The sequence below is a fragment of the Chiloscyllium plagiosum genome, unplaced genomic scaffold (assembly GCF_037043375.1).
Source record: "Chiloscyllium plagiosum isolate Xiang-an unplaced genomic scaffold, Cpla_swu_hap1 HiC_scaffold_50, whole genome shotgun sequence".
Lineage (NCBI taxonomy): Eukaryota > Metazoa > Chordata > Chondrichthyes > Orectolobiformes > Hemiscylliidae > Chiloscyllium > Chiloscyllium plagiosum.
In genome coordinates, this window is record NW_028270188.1 from 25,079,143 (window position 1) to 25,098,673 (window position 19,531).

Sequence of the window (19,531 nt, forward strand, 5' to 3'; positions counted from 1 at the left end):
GCGTTCAAAGATATGCGTTTTAAAGTAAAAATGCGTCAGCTACATTTCAAACATGACCAGTAATGTCATTTCAGGATTACGCAGATGTGTGGTGTGGTGTGCATCAACGATCTGGCAATTTTCAGTCACACGTGTAATAATTAACTGGAGCATCAATCAGAATTGGTACATTGATTTTGGGAGGTGTGTCTGGTTATAAAGATGCTGAGGAATGAGTCAGAACAAGTCCAGGTTACCTCCCTGGACGATATAGTTGGGCATGGATATATGACACCACGGGATGTGAGAAGAAACATAACTGGAGAGTTTCCAGGATCATTGATGAAGCGGAAAATACCACGATTTCTGGGAACGACTGATTTAATATCCGAAGTTTGGACTGAAGATTAGATGTCTGGCTGTTCTACCGACCGACGGTTTGAAGAAGTGAGGAATGTGATAATGCATTCAAAGCTGTGAAAGCTACAGTTAACATTGACCCAGTGTTAGCCACACTTAATTGCGCAAAGCCATTCAAATTTGCTATTCACATGAGTGATATTGGTGTCATGGCGATACCTCGAATGAGGATGATGAGAAGCTAGACCTACTGGATATTTTTTGAGGAAAAATAAATCATCATTAAGAGAAATATTCTACAATTGAGAGGGACATCTTGACTTTTGTGCAGATGTTTCAACATTTCAAAATTTACTTCGCCAATATTGTGTGGGAGACAATTACTGACTTATGACTGATTCTATCCCTTAACGTTTTGGTGAAAGAAAAGGTAAACATACAATGATATAAACTTGGAGCTTACAATTGTAAACATACAATTTGAAAATTATACAAACGGCAGGTTGAGAGAACAAAATTGCCAACGCATTGTTGTAATGTTGATGAACATAGACGTTGATATTCAGGGGTGTTAGATACAATGGATTGACATGGACTGTAGTAGGGAAAACTCGCATGCCTACCGTCAATATAATGTGCATGTATTGTCAGGTTCTAAAAATGGTAGACCGATTTTGCTTAGAAAGTGAAGCAATCTTTGTTTTCAACGAAGGAAGCATGGATGTACTATGGCTTTAAGCGCTGTATGTTTCTTAATAAAGCGTAGATGATTAAGTCAATTAATTCAGCAACCTGTGAGTGTTTGGTTCTTTATCATTTTCAAAACTGGAACAACTAAAGTAAGCTGAATGCATTAGACCATGCTTCGCGATCTTCAGGTTAGCTTCCAGTCGCAGCACTGGGCACTTGACGCTGGAAGTGGAAGCTCTGTTTCGACCAGCTAAAAGCTGGGGTTCTCACAATGTTGCTAGAGATATAATTGATGCGATCTGTTTTACTGACTGTGCCATTGCAGAGGAATGTCACTATACTGGAGCAGATATTTTGTAAAATATTTCAGTAGATAATCCAATCCATTTTGTTTCCTCTGGTTTTGTCTTTGCATTAAAGGTAGGACATGAATAGCGCGTATTTTCCTTCATGCTTGATTGTTTTGCACAATCAAATTTCATGTCAACGCAACGCCTGGTACTTGACTTCAAGATTAGAAAACTAACTGTCTATGGTATTCATTTGACATATTTTGAGTGGGGCTGTTCTCGTCTATTACATTGTAATTACATTGTTATTTCCAGTACCTCCTGTAAGGTGTGCAAAGATATCGGTGTCATTTCCGGTTTAATGTCATTTACAGTTTTTATTATTTAGTTTGGTAATGTGCACTGATGCTCTGAAACGAGAGTCAGTCGACATCTCTTGTAGTGTCAGTTAAATTCCATCAAATCAAAATAACTTCATCCATAAAGGTCCGTCTTCCCTCAGCATCACCGATCAGTCAGCACGAAGAATCTCTTTCAATGTTGGATGGTGTGCTTGGGCAGGACAAAATGACCAGGGAATACATCATGACGGGTCGGAACATGGCTCGCATGAAAGAGCCGACAGACTCTGATATGCATGCATATAATTTTCTTAATGTATCAGGTAAGAAGACAGATGGAGGTCTATCCTTTAATAGAGAGTTTAAGAGCCGAGAGGCAATTCCGCAAATGTAGAAAATTTTAGTTAGGCCATAATTAGAATATTATGTGCAGTCCCAGAATCTATGTTGCAGGATGTATGTGAGTGCACTGGAGACGACGTAAAGGATATTTTGAAAAATTATACCCGGGATGGATAGTTCCAGTTGTTAAGTGAAAATGGAAACACTGTTTATGGTTCACACCAGAACGGGCAACAATGAAAAGGGGCACTATTGTAGTGAAGAAAATTTGGAGATGTAAAAATAGCGTGGAGATGACGAAATATTTCTGCCAAAGGATTAATGACAGAGGTGCATAAATTTAACGAAAGCTGTTGCGAGTTTATAGAAGATTTGAGGAAATACATATTTCATTTGAAGGGTGGTGGGCAACTAATTTAATGCTTGTATGGCTGCTGGGGGCAAAAAACCTTGCAGTTGAAACTTTATTGCTGGAACAGCACAGCAGGTCAGGCAGCATCCAGGGAACAGGAGATTCGACGTTTCGGGCACAGGCCCTTCTTCAGGAATGAGCAGAGAGTGTTCAGCAGGAGAAGATAAAAGGTAGGGAGGAGGGACTTGGAGGAGGGGCGTTGGAAATGTGATAGGTGGAAAGAGGTCAAGTTGAGGGTGATAGGTCGGAGTAGGATGGAGGCGGAGAGGTCAAGAAGAAGACTGCAGGTCAGGAAGGCGGTGCCGGGCTGGAGGGATCCGGCTGAGACAAGGTGGGGGGAGGGGGGATGAAGAAACTGGTGAAGTCCAAGTTCATCCCCTGCGGATGGAGGGTTCCCAGTCGGAAGATAAGACGCTCCTCCTCCGACCGTCGGGTTGTTGTGGTTTGGCGGTGGATGAGTCCAATGACCTGCATATCCTCGGTGGAGTGGGAGGGGGAGTTGAAATGCTGTGCCACAGGTTGGTTGGGTTGGTTCGTCCGGGTGGCCCAGAGGTGCTCTCTGAATCGCTCCGCAAGTAGGCGGCCTGTCTCCCCAATATAGAGGAGGCCACACCGGCTGCGGCGGATGCAGTAGATGATGTGGGTGGAGGTGCAGGTGAATCTGTGGCGGATATGGAAGTTTCCTTTGGGGCCTTGGAGAGAAGTGAGGGGGGAGGTGTGGGCGCAAGTGTTGCACCTCCTGCGGTTGCAAGGGAAGCTGATAGGGGAGGGGAGGGAAATATATCCAAACAGACCCCAGCACCAAGGATATATTTCCCTCCCCTCCCCTATCAGCTTTCCGTAGAGACCACTCCCTCCGCGACTCCCTTGTCAGATCCACACCCCCCACCGACCCAACCTCCACTCCCGGCACCTTCCCTTGCAACCGCAGGAGGTGCAACACTTGCGCCCACACCTCCCCCCTCACTTCTCTCCAAGGCCCCAAAGGAAACTTCCATATCCGCCACAGATTCACCTGCACCTCCACCCTCATCATCTACTGCATCTGCTGCAGCCGGTGTGGCCTCCTCTATATTGGGGAGACAGGCCGCCTACTTGCGGAGCGATTCAGAGAGCACCTCTGGGCCACCCGGACGAACCAACCCAACCAACCTGTAGCACAGCATTTCAACTCCCCCTCCCACTCCACCGAGGATATGCAGGTCATTGGACTCATCCACCGCCAAACCACAACAACCCGACGGTCGGAGGAGGAGCGTCTTATCTTCCGACTGGGAACCCTCCATCCGCAGGGGATGAACTTGGACTTCACCAGTTTCTTCATCCCCCCTCCCCCCACCTTGTCTCAGCCGGATCCCTCCAGCCCGGCACCGCCTTCCTGACCTGCAGTCTTCTTCTTGACTTCTCCGCCTCCATCCTACTCCGACCTATCACCCTCACCTTGACCTCTTTCCACCTATCACATTTCCAACGCCCCTCCTCCAAGTCCCTCCTCCCTACATTTTATCTTCTCCTGCTGAACACTCTCTGCTCATTCCTGAAGAAGGGCCTGTGCCTGAAACGTCGAATCTCCTGTTCCCTGGATGCTGCCTTACCTGCTGTGCTGTTCCAGCAATAAAGTTTCAACTTTGATCTCCAGCATCTGCAGACCTCACTTTCTCCGCAAAAAACCTTGCAACATTGAAGAAGTATTTAGAGCGTTATTTGCAGTGCCAAGGGCTGAGAATTGCATTCGAGTCGTGTCGTATTTGCATTCCATCAGTGCAGACCTAATTGTCCATTTTATCTTACAGTATTGAAGGTCTTTGGCCTCTATAATCCAGATAAAGAAGGATATTAGTTCACGATGCAGATTCTTAAGGAGTTGACAGCTCTAAGTGATTTGAAGGTTATTCCCTCCTTCATTTTTCTCAATCTCCCCCACCCTGCGGTCAGAATGAGAAGCATTCAAAGTGCTGTTTCTGTGTTTTGTGGATCTGTGACTCGCTGATACTTTTCGGAAGGAAGTTCTTCGGTACCTGAGCTCATGTGTCCACCAATTGTGAATATATTAAGCATTAAAGGACTCAAAAATAACGGTGTCGAGGTAAGTTAGGACCATTAAGGATCCGGCATAGTTGAAAGAAATGTGATGTTGAAGGGATGAGTTATATCAAAGATAGAAGGTGGGTTGCATTGTCGGCGGAGGTTACAAAGAGGAGGAAAGTTGGAGAAACTTAGGAGACGATTACATTGAATGGGAACATTGTTATGTCCATGTAAGGTTTCATATGGAATGAGGATGGGCACTTTTTTAGAAGATGAAAAAAAGGAAGGTTGGTTGATTGCAATGTATGACACAGTGAGACTCAGGGTTGCAGAGCAGTAAAAGATGACAGTCAGCAAACTGAGTGTAGCGACTGGAGCATGCAACAAAGAAACAGCGAGTGTTTTCGGAACAGAATGAGCTTTCAGAAATGTAGAGAGATACAGAGAAATCCATCGTGGTTTTACAGAAATGGAGGCGAAAGTGAGCTGGAAGAGATGAGATTGATTGGAAAGGGTACAGATTCTGAAAGAGTAAGACAGATAGTGAAGGATATTGAGAGTCGATGAGACTACAGAATTTGTGGGCCACCACAAGGTCTGGAGATGATAACCAAGCCTGGAGAATTTGCAGATCGTGGCAATATTTTCTCTGGTGTTAGAGTCTGTGTGTGTCTTTTGATGTTGCAATGTCCCTGAAATCCATTTTTTGCAGGGATTTCTCATTGTTACTGCGACATATATTGTTAAGAGATGGACACGACTAAGAAACTGAAAGATTTGCATTACTTGAAGATTTTAAATGAAACAGGAAACTGTCGGGGATATTGGAGGGGAGGTTGTCAGTGCTGGAGGACGTAAATGTGGATTCCATTTTCGAAATGTCAGCTATACAGAGATGGAGAGTTAAGCAAGATCTGAAATGTCGGATGATGGCTGGCAATATTTCACTTTTTTAAAATATTGCAAGACTTTGAGCGTTGCAAAGATTTGGTGTAGTAACAAAGGCTTTCAAGTCGACGATATCAGAGCACAGGGAGGAGAAAGTGTGAAACAGACTGAAAGTAAATTCTTCAGACCCCTGAGGCTGTTGCAAGCTGAGTGCAAAGGAAGGGCAACACACACGCAAAACCTCGACGGCGTTGCTGTGTGTTGAGGATAGACATATTGTTCACCCTCAAGTGTATAAGTTTAGGATGTAGAAATTTCGTCACTCATACCTTTCCACCATTCAACTTTCTACGGTATTGCTGCACTACGAAGCACGTCGTAATTATGAACCACGTTTCCACTAATTTGAATTGTGCTGTTCAGTGAGAAATTGAATTTTCGTTCTATATGGATACTTCACTGCAATCTTGAGCTGTTCCCTGAACTTAGCCTGGGTCACTCCATAAATTACTGTATTTGTGCAGCAACTTAAATTTCTAAGCATCAATCCAATTTCCCCAAAGACATACGATGAACTGTTGTAATTCAAGGGATCAGTTCCTGTAATTCTGTAGCATATGAAATATATAACACGGTTTAGCCATAGAAGTATAAAACTTCCCGATATAGTAAACAGTAAAATTGCTGATTTCTTTCGGCTTTCCATTTCTATGTCTCTTCCCTTGCTGTGACCCTTCAAACACTTGCGCACTCGACTAGACATTAAAATGTATCGGACTGTCAGAGCGTTAAGCAGGAGAATTAAAGTGAATGGGAGCAATGGCGTTAAAACTGTATCGAGCCAGTCAAATCCCAACCATGCAGGATCAGAGTAATAGCTTGGTTTCGTGTGACAATACCATGGTACGTTGTCAATGATAATTCCAGGTTCATATGCAAAGTAGAATGGAACGTTTTTGGAACAAAGCAGAAGGCTGGTTGTAGCTAAAACCAAGCCTGCAGTTTTGCTGGTGCAATATTTTGTTTACAGATTGTGGCAACAAATGAGGACAAATCGATCAAACGTAAAAGTCACAGTATACCAGACGGAACAATCGGCAGCTGCACGAGCCAAGAAATAGGTCACACTGCACACTGGAGTGATGTCGAGAAAACATAATGGGAAATAATAATACCCGAATTGCCTCAGCACGACTTCTGCAATGATGACCATTAGATCAGTTGCTGCCATGGCTACCAAGTAGCGAGTGGTACAGGCTGAGAGGCCGCACCTTCCCCGGGATAGGATCGCAATTGCCACCAGGTTGACTGCAAAAAAAAAAGGATTGGAATTGAAATGGTCTGTTTCCAAACTGTATGGATTCAATTCATACATTGCATGGAGATGTTGCCGAAAGAGGCAGCGAAAAAATGTGAGGGGATTTCTACTGATATGCGAGAAGAATGCAGGCCAGAATTCATATTCTTAAATTGTAAAACCGAATATTGAGTACTCAAGGCTGTAATATAGATAGATGCAAGATGAGGGAGGAGGTTGACAGGCAAGCACTGCCACTTATGTGGGAAAGATCCACTTTGGGGCGCTAGATTGGTCTGAGGGTGTGAAGTCATGCTAGGTTAGGAGAAGGAGCACACACTCTCCTTAGATTAGTTCTGAGTCAGTGTTACTGAATCAGAAATCTTAACTGTGATTTGTCTGTACAGATTCTGCAAGACTTGCCGTGCTTTTCTGACGTTTTCTGTTTTGTGTGGTTTTGTTGCATCTCCTTCATGTTGATTTCCCATGTCCACAACATTATGTCTGCTTTTCAATGGCTTTTTTCTTTTGGCAGACAGTAGGCTATTTTCAAATGTTTACATATTTTTGCTCGTGGTATCTTGGCTAATGGCAAGAAAATGGGATTAGAGGAGTGAGAAAGTTGTTGCTGGGTGGCACTGATATGATGGGACAAATGGCCTTTTTATGTGCGCTAGGTCTCCGTGACTGTACGTCTGATCCTCGGCTCACGAATAAAACATTTTATTCCCGCTCCTCTTATCAGTAATGCTTCTCTTTCTCTCTTTTTTTCACTTTTCTATTTAATTCTTTCAATTTCCCAAACCTGCACCAAGTAATCAGCATAAATCCAATTTCCACGTTGATTTATTTGCTTAAACATGATTAACCTTAATACAGATGCAGCCAGACCTGTTCAGTGTGTCAATGAGATTATTTTATGTTGGTGTTACTGGTGTCCTTTTGTTTTGACATCAAATTTCCATTGGGCATCGCTCCTCTTTGTGTTCTAGGTTATTGCACATTGATTTATGAAGGGATAAGCTTCGCTGAGCAGAAATCTGAACAGAGAGTAGACCATTCTGCAAAATGATCCATCATTCATAACATGGAACAGAATTAACCATTCGGTAAGATTATAAATACCCGAAATCGGAAAGTGTTGACATTTTTTACGAATTACTCGACGGCCTGATCTGCAAATACATGTCTAACTATCGATCACCCAATGGAATGAATACTCAGAAGCCAATCAAGTCTTCTGAATTACAGAAATTACCATTTGAACTTAAAATTTTGAATAATAATTCATAACTGGAGGAACATGTCTAATACCGTGGTAAAAGAGTGAAATCTGCATGGAGATCCCTCACACGTAAGTCATGAACATCACCAAAATCTCAAAAGACCTTACACCATTGCATTCAAAGATCACAAGTGGTTGCTTCAGCCTAATAGTACCAAACTTCAGTCAAGGGGAGAACTTGAGAATAAGGACCAACTTGGCAAGTTTCATGGAACTGAACATTCGCTGTTGGCATGAATGTGTACTGTAAACCAATTGTACAACTAACTGGGAGAAAAGAACCCTCAGATCTATAACATTGGAAAAGTTTACAATCACTTACTTGGAACACCAATGATAGCTAATATGGTATAGTATATTTTTCTTATGTTGTCCATTGATTGAAGCACTTTCTGAGTGAAGTCGCCTGCACCCTCGTGACAATCTCTCTGTATTGACTGACGGAAAAATATGCTGGATTCCGCAAATTATTACTATCAAGTTTAGGAAGAGGAAGCATATCCAAAGCAAAACAGTAATTCCCTTTCCCACCCTAATGCCTTTTCAGAACTGCTCGGTATTTCCAATGCTTTCTGGTTTGAATTGCATCCTCCAACAATCTGAAAAATGACAGTCATGAGCATTTAATTAGCAGACAAGCATGACCGCGGGGGACATTTGGTGTCTCAAAAGATTCCAAATGCTATTTTTATAACTATAATTGTTATACTGAATAATGTAAGCAAACATATGACGAAAGTACAGTGAAATCCCTTTTTCTATAACGTTTTCAAAGTTTGAGAAATTCAATTGAGAAGCATATATTTAGATGGACACTTGGAATGCAAAGATGTGCAAGGCTGCAGAGTTGGTTTGGTGTATGTTTTTTCCATCCTGACATTGTGCATCATGAGGCCTTTTTGGCTTTGATATGGATTGTTTCGATTTTTTAATCTATATGTTTCCCATCAACTCTATTTTAGCTCTCTGGTGTTGAATGCAAGCAATCTTATTGAACAAGGCCACACCCAACTTCATGGTGTACATTTCTGCACCCCCACACAATGCCCATTTTCTACAGGGTAATTTCTGAGATAGGCACTTTACTTTTCATTCTTCATTTATTGCATATATATTCACAACCCTGGATTGTTTGATTTATTATTATAAACAAAATGTTAACTCGTTGAACTTTCAACCTTCACATGAAAATATATAAAACACTGAGCATTGGTGAATAAAAGTTCTGATTGTTTCGTTTTAATAATGCATTTTCTAAGATGTCTCCTCTCAACTGTAATGATTCACTGAACATGTCCACCAAGTCAATCTCTAGATGGCACACAGAGTCGCTGATGTCTGTTGTCGAACTTAAAACGGTAGACAATAGTCATGGTCTTTAGCCCCACATTGTTATAGCGAGCTTTAATCCTCGTCTGAGTTTAGACTAAATTAGTATGTTTCATTGTACTATCTTCTATGTACCTATCCAAGATTTGCTTAAATGCCCTAAATGTATCTAATCCGACTGCCACTGCTGACAGTGCATTCCACGCAGCCACCACTCTCTGTGAAACAAAAAGTTGACCTCCGAGATCTCCCATAAATCTTCCTCCAATCACCTTAAATTTATATCCCCTTCCAGTAGATATTTCCACCATAGTCAGGTGTCTGTCTATCCCCTCTGTCAATGTACCTCATCATCTTGTATACCTCTATGAAGACATTACATATCCTTCTTCACTCCAATGAAAACAGCCCTAGATCCTTTAACTTTCTCCATAAGACCTGCCCTCCAGTCGCAGAACAAACTCGTAAAACGTCTCTGCACTTTCTTACTCAAGTTTCCACATTTTTCCTGTATTAAGGCGGACAGAATTGAAAACAATAGTCCAAGCATAGTCTCACCGGGGCTCCATCGAGCTGCAGCATAAACTCGCAGCTCTTCAACACAAGCCCACCGCTCATAAAAGCCAAAACATCATATGCCTTATCAACAATAATGTTGACTTGAGTGGTAATTTAAGGCATCTGTGGGCTCAGGCCCTAAGATCCCTCTGCCCCTCCTCACCGCAAGCATTCTGTCTTTCATCCTGTCTTTGCGTTCAAATTAGAACATCCAAAGTGAAACACTTCGCAATTTTTCAGGTTGAAAATCTTCTGCCTGTTATCAGCATTCAGCTAATGACCCGCTGCAACCGAGAGTAAAACTTCACACTGTACACAACTCCACAAAACTTCGTGTCAACAGGAAAATTACTAACCCACCCTTCCACTTCCTTATCCAAATGTTTCCTAAATATCACAAAGAGCAGATGTTCCAGAATTTCTCCCTGCGGAACACCGCTGGTCACCGAGTCTTAGTCTGAACGTATTCCATCCACACCAACCTCTGCCGTCTTTGAGTGAGCCAATCTGTAAACATGCTGCCTGACTTCACTGAAGCTCATGCCTCATTACTGTCTAAATAAGCATACCATGTGGAAACTTCGCAAATGACTTGCTAAAATTCATGTTCGCCACATCCACTGTTCCACCATAATCATTTATTTTTACATTATCAAAGTATTCAGTCAGGCTTTTGAGGCATGACGTGCACCTCCCAAATTCAAACTGGCGACCTCGAACCAAATATGGTTTTCCAAGTAATCATAAATCCTCTCAAAATCGTCTCCAATACTTTGCCGAGCTGACAGATGATTAACCATAATGAATTATTTATCTTCATACACCAAGCTCGTGTGTTTGCTTTGTCTTACCACCACATTGCTTTGCAAATCGGTAAAAAAAAGTATGATAATGATTCCTAAAAGTTGCAGCTGTGAAGGTATTGCAGACACAGAATGGAATACTGACTCATCGCATGGCAGGTGCTGGAATTTTACAGTCTGTGAAAAATATTGCGAGTCTTTTAAACCTAATACGTGTTCAGAAAGTAGTAGAGACGCTGAAAATGATTAAACCCATGAAATCAAGACAGATCCAGAACACATATATGCCAAAATCCAATGCAAAATCATGAACCTAACACAGACCCTGTAACTCGCACAGGTCTGGGATAAATGAAAGATGGAAATGTGTTGCTGGAAAAGCGCAGCAGGTCAGGCAGCATCTAGGGAACAGGAGAATCGACGTTTCGGGCATTAGCCCTTCTTCAGGAAGAAGGGCTAATGCCCGAAACGTCGATTTTCCTGTTCCCTAGATGCTGCCTGACCTGATGCGCTTTTCCAGCAACACATTTCCATCTCTGATCTCCAGCATCTGCAGACCTCACTTTCTCCTCTGGGATAAATGAAAGCCCTGACACGAATAATGAACGTTAAGGTGATGCTTGCATTGATTCTGATAAAGCCCCAGATTCTAACATAACATTGAAGACCAACAGACCCAACTTGTCTGTGTCAACCATGCTGCCATTGTAAAAAATTCTAGTCTTGAATCATATGATCAACATTCCCCTATTCCCTGCCTCTTCAGGTTTGTATCCAGTTCTCACTTAACTGTTGTTACCTCATTTGCTTCTCTCAAGCAATCTGGTCGTGCATTTGAGGCAGCTAACATCTGCGTGAAAAATACACTACCCCACGCATCTCCTTTAGCATCTTCACCCCGGGCCTTTACCTCAAATCTACGACCCTTACCATTTGATACTTCCATCCTGGGGAACGGTTTTGACTACCCATTCGATCAATGTCTTGCATAATATTATGTACTTCTCTCAGATTGGCCCTCAACTTCCAATGCTCTAGCGAAAACAATCTCGGATTGTCCCAAATCTTCTGAAATGTGATAGAGTTCAATCCAACAGAATCCCTGAAACCACCTTAGTAAACTTTCCAAGGTCCATATCCTTCCTCGTCCCGGGACCAGAAGCCCGCAAGACAAATGTAGCCGATCGGAAGTTTCATCCGGCTGCCAGCTTTCCAACATTTATACTCTATGCAACCACCAATGAAGGCAAGCATGTTTCCTTTACCACCTTGTCCAGTTGCATTACCACTCTGAAGTATTTACACTTCTGGACCCCAACATCCTTCTGTATTTCAATACTTCTAATGGTTCTGTGTTTAATTTATACAGACTTCTTCTAGTCCACTTCAAGATCCATCATTTAATATATTAACAGATTAACCACCATTTGACAGTGTTCCATCCAATGTATCTATATTTCGCTAGAGCATTTGGTAGGGTTCGCCATTATGCAAAAATCCACCAATATTCTTATCTTTCTTCGATGATTAAGTTAATTTTGTTTTAATCATACAAACGTTCCATGGATCCCGAGTGACTTAACATTCTAGACCGCCCAATCATGACAAACAGCGTCACAAATTTTAGGAAAGTTTATGTGGATAATATCTGTAGCTGCACACTTACCAAACACTTGTGTCTCTTCCGCATAAGCTGAACCAAATGTTTAAGACACCAGCTTCCCTGCACAAAGCCATACTGACATAAGTTCCTTCTTTTCGAAGTGTAATTAAATGCAATCCCTGAATCTAATTCAGAATGTAATTCTCATACGGACCGTGAAACGAATAGAGCCCGGGAAAATCTGATGCAGAGTCCAAAAATAATTGAAATCAATAAAACACTGACGCGAAGACAGACCCTGAAACTGATAGAAATTTTGTAACTTGCATAAATCTTTACAGTGATCCAGATTCTGAAACCAGGGCCCAACACTAATTTAATAGAAACACTGAAAATGATACAGATCCTAACAAAAACACTGACCCTTGAAATGATACAGAATTCACACACACCCTGAAGCAAATTCAGATTTGACTGTTATAAGCATCATGATTTCAATCTAGATTCTGAATTTCTGAGAATTGACAGTCAATTTTTGAAAATCTGGACACGAAATTCTGATTCAAATTTTAAAACGTGTGTAGCTGGAGTTAGAGGTGAAAAGTGTATATTTTGTAGCACTCTAGATTCACATTTGGGCTCATTGCTATGTCACAAATCACATCTATGACCATGTTTTCGCTCGCCCTGGAAGTAATTCCACACAAAGAAACGATCGTACGCTTAATTCATGGGCACTCTGTGGAAATCATCGGACGTCAACACCAAAATTTATCAAAAAATATATGGTCTCACATGTTTGTCAAAATGGCAGGACCGAGGCCATCATGCGGAAGTCCAAACACTCCAGCTGGCCTCATGGCCAAAATTTTATTTCTAGGAGCGGACCTGTGGAAGATATTAAATGGGGCTGTTCCTCCAATTGGAAGTTGTTTCACGCCTGCAGTTCTGCTAACACTTTCAGTGATATCAACAAATACAGAACAGAGGGATCTCTGAGGTTGGCAGGACAAATCAACAAGTTATTTGATAAGGCAACCAGGATGCGGGCCTTCATCAGTTGTGAAATAGGTTGGAAGAACATGATAGAACTTCATAGAACAAGATGTGTTTGTACTAAAAAGGGTGTAATTAAGATTCAACAGGCTGTTAACGGGATGGGATGTTTCAGCCATGAAGAGAGGCTGCGTAATCTTAAATTGTTCTCTTTAATTCTGAACATTTGAGGGGCTTAGTGACGGAAGTCCAAACGATTCCGAGGGAGATAGTCTTGATGGATAGAAAGTAAAGGTGGCCGTTTGTTGAAGGATCAAGTCAGGTTTAATAACCCAGGAGATTGTCAGAAGATTTGAAAAAAAAAGATCCTACCACTCGAGTGCTGGACGTCTGGGATGCACTGTCTGGAAGGATAGCTATGGAGTTATTGAATCGCAGACTCATACAGCTTGGAAACAGACAGTTTTGTGCAACTAGTGCTTGCCGAAAGTAATTGTAAACTAAACTCGTCCGACTTGCCTGTCCCAAACCAGATTCCCACAAAACATTCCTATTCATGTACATATCTAAGTGTTTTTGTAAACGTAATGTCGTAGAGAATTGTTGCGAACTACCAGGGGACGAACAGTGTTCTTCAAGAAGATAATATTTTATTTGCAAACAAAAGCTGTGACAACCAACAAACGAACGCTTGATTGTCCACGAACCTCGGGGTCTGTTGATCTTTATACATTTTTTTTATCATGTTTCCTTCCATCTTATCAGCGTGTCCAACGATGTTAATTAGGGTTATCTCAGTAGACATATACAGGCTTAGTTCCTGTTATTTCTCTTTAGATTACAAAATTCGATTAGATTATTTACAGTGTGGAAACAGGCCCTTCAGCCCAACAAGTCTCCACTGACCCGCAACACATCCAGACCCATTCCCCTAACCCGTCACGCAACACCACGGACAATTTAGCATTCCCAATTCTCCTCACCCACATATTTTTGGAATGTGAGAGGAAACAGGAGCACCCAGAAGAAAACCAAGCAGACACGGGGAGAATGTGTAAACTCCACTCAGTCGCTTGTGGCGAGAATTGAACCCAGGTTTCTAGCGCAATGAGGCAGCAGTGCTAACCACTGTGCCAGCGTGCCACCCACCTCTCTACGACAGCCATTATAACCTTTACTACAATAAACTTAATCTTATTCTAATCTGTCATGATAGATATTTGCTCTCGCATTTACCAAAATGGTCTTTGATCTCAGGCTAACCCTGCAAGCTACTAATTCAGTAAGTGCGGTCACATTTTGCCATAATGGTCTCCAGCAACCTGACATGCTGACCCTGCTAACTGCTGATTAAATATTTACAATTACGTCGTTCCAACGTTGATCTTGAGCAAGCGAGTCTACCTTCACTGATTGTTGCTATCTTATCCTGTCTCAATGATCTTTTAGATTCAGCCTGACTCCGCTAATTGGTGTAGCCACATTCCACAGTCCCTTTGATACATCATCATGATTAGTGTAACATTTCACCGACCACTTGCAATAGTTCACTAATGGTCTTTATGGTTTAGCCCTTCTCATGCATTTATACTCGTTATTTCCCATAGGAACTGGTATAGCCGTAAATATCTTATCTCTCGGATGTACCTTTAACATTGAAACCACCCTCTGTTGAAACTATTGCCTCACATTTTATTATATCATCAGCCTTTCACGATAAAACGTGTTCCGAGTCTTGAAAGTCAATGCCAACAACACAACATTAATTCTATCCACATACCTCTTGATTTTATACGTCTCTATAAGCTCATATGTCCACTTCGTATATCCCAGTGAGAATTATCCCATTCTATCCAGCTTTTCAATGTAACTCAAACCTTCCACAGAGCAGCATCTTTGTCAATCTCATCTGAACTCTCTCGAGTTCAATAACAGGGCAAGCAGAACTGAACACAGTATTGCAGAAGATGTCTCAGCGATACTCTGTTCAATATTAACGTGACCTCCTAACTCCTACTCTCAAAGAATTGTGAGGTGGGAAACCTCAGAGAATTTACAAAGTACTACATTGGCTATGGAAAGTGTTGTATCATTCTGAGCTGCAGGGCTCCTCCAGAAAATGTGAGCTTCCTTTTGGTTGCCTTGTATATGCGGCAGAGAAGATAAAAATAAACTTTTTATGCTGGAATCAAAAACAGACAATCAGCCATACAGCATCACGATGTGTAGAAGTCGTTTTTTCCAGTTCTAACGCATCTTCAGGACTACGAATAGGTACAGGGGAGCTGCAGACAATGGGGGTTGCAGGGATAAGGTGGTGAAGTGGAGATAGGTAAAGTCATGTGGAGGGTACTAACTGTTTTGTCAACGGGAGGAATGAATCTGATTGGTGGCAGGGAGCAGTGGATGGGAGGCGGCGCTGGGAAGGGAGTCCACGTATGGGAAAGGTGGTTATTTGAGATTGGATAATTCGATGTTGTCTGCTCCGAGAAGTTGGCTTCCCAATCGGAAAGTGAGGATTGGTTCCTTCAATTTGCGGTGTGGTTCGTTGGGAGGCCAAGAATGGTCATGTCAGAAGTTTACCAATTCCTGCACCTCCACTGCATTTGCTTGGACGAGGAGGCATTACATTCGCGAGCATCCCAGATGTCCACCTATTTCGACCTGTAATGGAAAATTAACAAAATTAACATTTACACTGATATCGAGTTACTCTAACATTTGAAAAACAATGCTTTACGAAATTTAAAACATTCTGACACATCGCAGAAGTCTGCAGTCGAGGGACGCCTTGTCTCTGCGGAACTTTGTAAACATTCAACAAGAGAAAAATATAAGAATAGTATGTCCACAGCAAGGGAATGAAAAGAATAACAACTAAAATCTTCACAGTCTTTGTCTTTGAGAGTGTGAGAAGAAACAGTATAAGACGAGTATATGAATTAGGCTCAGGGCCCTTGAACAAGGCATTTTTGTCAAGTGCATGTGGTCCCTCTGCAATGCAGAAGTTAAAATTATTAAAGCTCATTTTGGTTGCTCTTGTGAATAGTTGAGTCTAGTCAATTTAATTTCAACAACGGTAAACTTGGGGTTCGCCAAGCGCCCCATCACGGTTTAAGATTCTGAGGATTCCCAGGATATGCAGGCGGCAGCGCCTTGAAGGACTTTTACTTCATCTCGAACGCTAAATTGGCCCCACTGCGTGAGAGGACTGGGAATCTGTGGATTGCCCCGGCGCCGGGGTCTGGACTGAATCGGGTCGGGGTAAGAGTCGTGGCTTAAGTAATCCTATATAGAGACTCATTCTAAGCGAATAAATGAATCAGGAAAACGGTTCAGTAAACCCTCAAGCGGTATTCGAGCAAAACTAAAGAGAAAGGATTGCCGTCTCTAGAGTGTTTGAGAGACAGCAAGTTGAAGGGTGGTTTTCGAACTGGAACTATAACTGACTGAGTTGGAATCTCCAAGAACGTACCAGGTACGTGGTTTCGTTGTTTATGAAAACCAAGGAGTTGAGGCGGACCCGCCCAATGCGAGAGGAGACCATCGGCTGTAAAACGCAAGTCAAAGGGAAAAAGATAACGGTACCGTAAGTGAAATAGAGAGAGCTGAACGCTTTTTCAGTCACACTGAAAATGGGCTCCGGCCAGAGCAAACAAAAAGAGAGTACAGAGAGGAATTTGAATGATCAACCAAAAGTTTATTACGTGATAAATAATTATGGCCCAGAGTCTCTAAAGCAGTTAGAATTAATGATCAAGGAATATGGTTTGCTGGAGGGGGAATATTTTAGTAAAAGACAGTTGGAAATTGAGTTCGAGGTTGGAGGAGAGAGAATTAAGGAGAAAAGGAAGGGAAAAATAGCATCTGTGAATTTGAGTGCTTATAACATGTAGAAGGCTGAGGCTAATATCAGGGAAAGAAAGCCTCAAGTAAAAGATAGATCAAATACACGTACAAACACTCGTGCACGCGCAGATATGCCCAGGAAATAACCTAACGATGCTGTACAGTCTCTTCAGTCTGTTCAAGATCCTGACCTTGATGACTGCCCTCCAAGATCTTCAGCACCCCTACGAGAACCACCTGGCGATGGTTCCAGCCAGCAGACTCCACCTCAGGGTCTGCTAAACCATCGATAGTATATCGTACCTGCAACCAACTGAAGCAAGAATCCCTAAATGACAACGGCCACACCAAGAGAGAAAGTCATCCAGGCCCTGATCGCAATGTCCCCAGGATGGATGATGAGTCAGACGATGAGCGGATTGGCGTACGATCAGCTGACCAGGTCGTTCTGCAAGCCCAAACGGTTGAAGTTGCAGCCCAGAAGGGTGCGCAGTGCTTTTCCACAGACCATGGACCATGAAGGATTTGGAAAGTGCCAATGGGCAGTTGCCTGACCCACGCAGGTTCGAGGAAATAAGCTACAATTAAAACCTTCACAGTCTTTGTCTTTGAGAGTGTGATAAGAAACAGTGTCAGACTAGTATATGTATTATGCTCAGGGCCCTTGAACAAGGCATTTTTGTCAAGTGCATGTGGTCCCTCTGCAATGCAGAGGTTAAAATTATTAAAGCTCATTTTGGTTGCTCTTGTTAATAGTTGAGTCGAGTCAATTTAATTTCCCCGACAGACCAAAGTGCTTTTCCTCCCCCTGTAATTCAGATAACGCTCCACCACACCATCTGATTTCCCGTTCCACTGCTCTTACGTCCCACTCCCAATGCAATAAATCAGTTCCCCCCTTGTCCTCATATCCCACTCCATCAGTCTCCGCACAGAACACACCATCTAGGAACACTCCCGCCCACTCCAGATAGACCTCATCACGAAGGACAGCTTTCCCTTGACACGCCTCTTTTGCCTTCTGCGTGGACTGTTCCCTTCAACTGTTCTTGGTTTGCGCCATTCTTCAAACCAACCCCCGTGAATCCCAACAAACCTTTCCCTGCAACCGGAAAAGATGCAAAATCTGTTCGTACACCACTCCTCTCACCTCCGTCCAGTACCCCGCAAAAGTATTTCCAGGTGAGACAGAGATTCCCCTGCCTTTCTTCCAACCTAGCTTACTGCATCAGGTGCATCTCTACATCGGGGAAACTGAACTTAACATAGGAATCGGTTGAGTGAGAATTGTATCCAGGACCACAAATGTCTACAGAACCTCCTAGACACCGTCCATTTTAATTCCCATTACTACTCCGTTTCCCACATGACCATCCTTGGCCTCCTCCATTGCCTCAACGTGACCATATTAAGTCGGAGGAACGACATCTTCCGCCTGGGCAGCTTACAGCCTGGAGGGTCCAAAATTAAGATATCCAATTTAAGATAGCCTTATTCCCATCCCCCGACTCCCTATACCTTCGCCATCCCTTCTATTTCTTCCTGCCACCAAATGGATTAATTCCTCCCATTGACCAACAAGGTCGCATCCTCTACTTGTCTTCACATCTCCCCATTTCAAAAGGCTGTCCCCTCCACCTCCATGATCTGCAACTTCCCCACACCCGTAGACTTGAAGGTTCACACCCGAAACATCGAATTCTGCACGTCCTGATCCTTCCTGGCTTGTTGTGTTCTTCCAGCCTCCTGACTCTGTATTATTTATTTGGCTGAACAGATTTGATGTGCGATTTTACTATTCTATTTAATCACATTTTATCATAATGCTAAAATACATTATAACCAACATGCCATTATGAGCTGGGATGGTTCTGCAAGAGAGAATGCTCCCTTCACTTATTGAGAATTTCCCAAGATGATTTAATTCGTGATATGCTTGCTTCAGTTGTAAGGGCAAAATGCAAGTTTTGTGTTCGAGCATCAGTGTAAGAACAGTCGTTGCCTCATTTTCAGCTGATACGCACCTGATAACAATGTAATATTTGCAGCACAAAATTCCAGTACAGTTAGAATGCTAATCTATGGTATCTTTTCAGATGGAAATTACCTTGGGACTTTCAACTTTAACGGTTGATCGCATGAAAGCCAATAATTCTATCACATAAAACACAACACAAAATTGAGGTGTTTTACAAGGCTGACATTTCAAAGTGATATTAAGATTTTACAACATCCTCATTGGAACTGTCCAATGAAAGCAAAATTGAGGCAGCGTCTTGTGAGCGTCGCTTTGCAAGCAGTTGTTTTTCCAAGGTACAATAATTACAAGACAACTAACAGCCCTTAGAACTCAATATCGAGTTCACCAAAGTCTGAGTGTGAATACATTTTTGCCAGCCTATTACTTAGCATTACATGGCCAGAACATTTCCGCAGGTAGCTTGCCTTCAGTAAATAAACACATTTTCAATTCTTCATTTC

General features: G+C 42.4%; 1 pseudogene; it reads right to left on the reverse strand.

The window, feature by feature from the left end:
- Positions 1-5,730: 5,730 nt before the first annotated feature.
- On the reverse strand, positions 5,731-8,295 carry LOC148135258 (putative G protein-coupled receptor 139; annotated as a pseudogene).
- Positions 8,296-19,531: the final 11,236 nt, after the last annotated feature.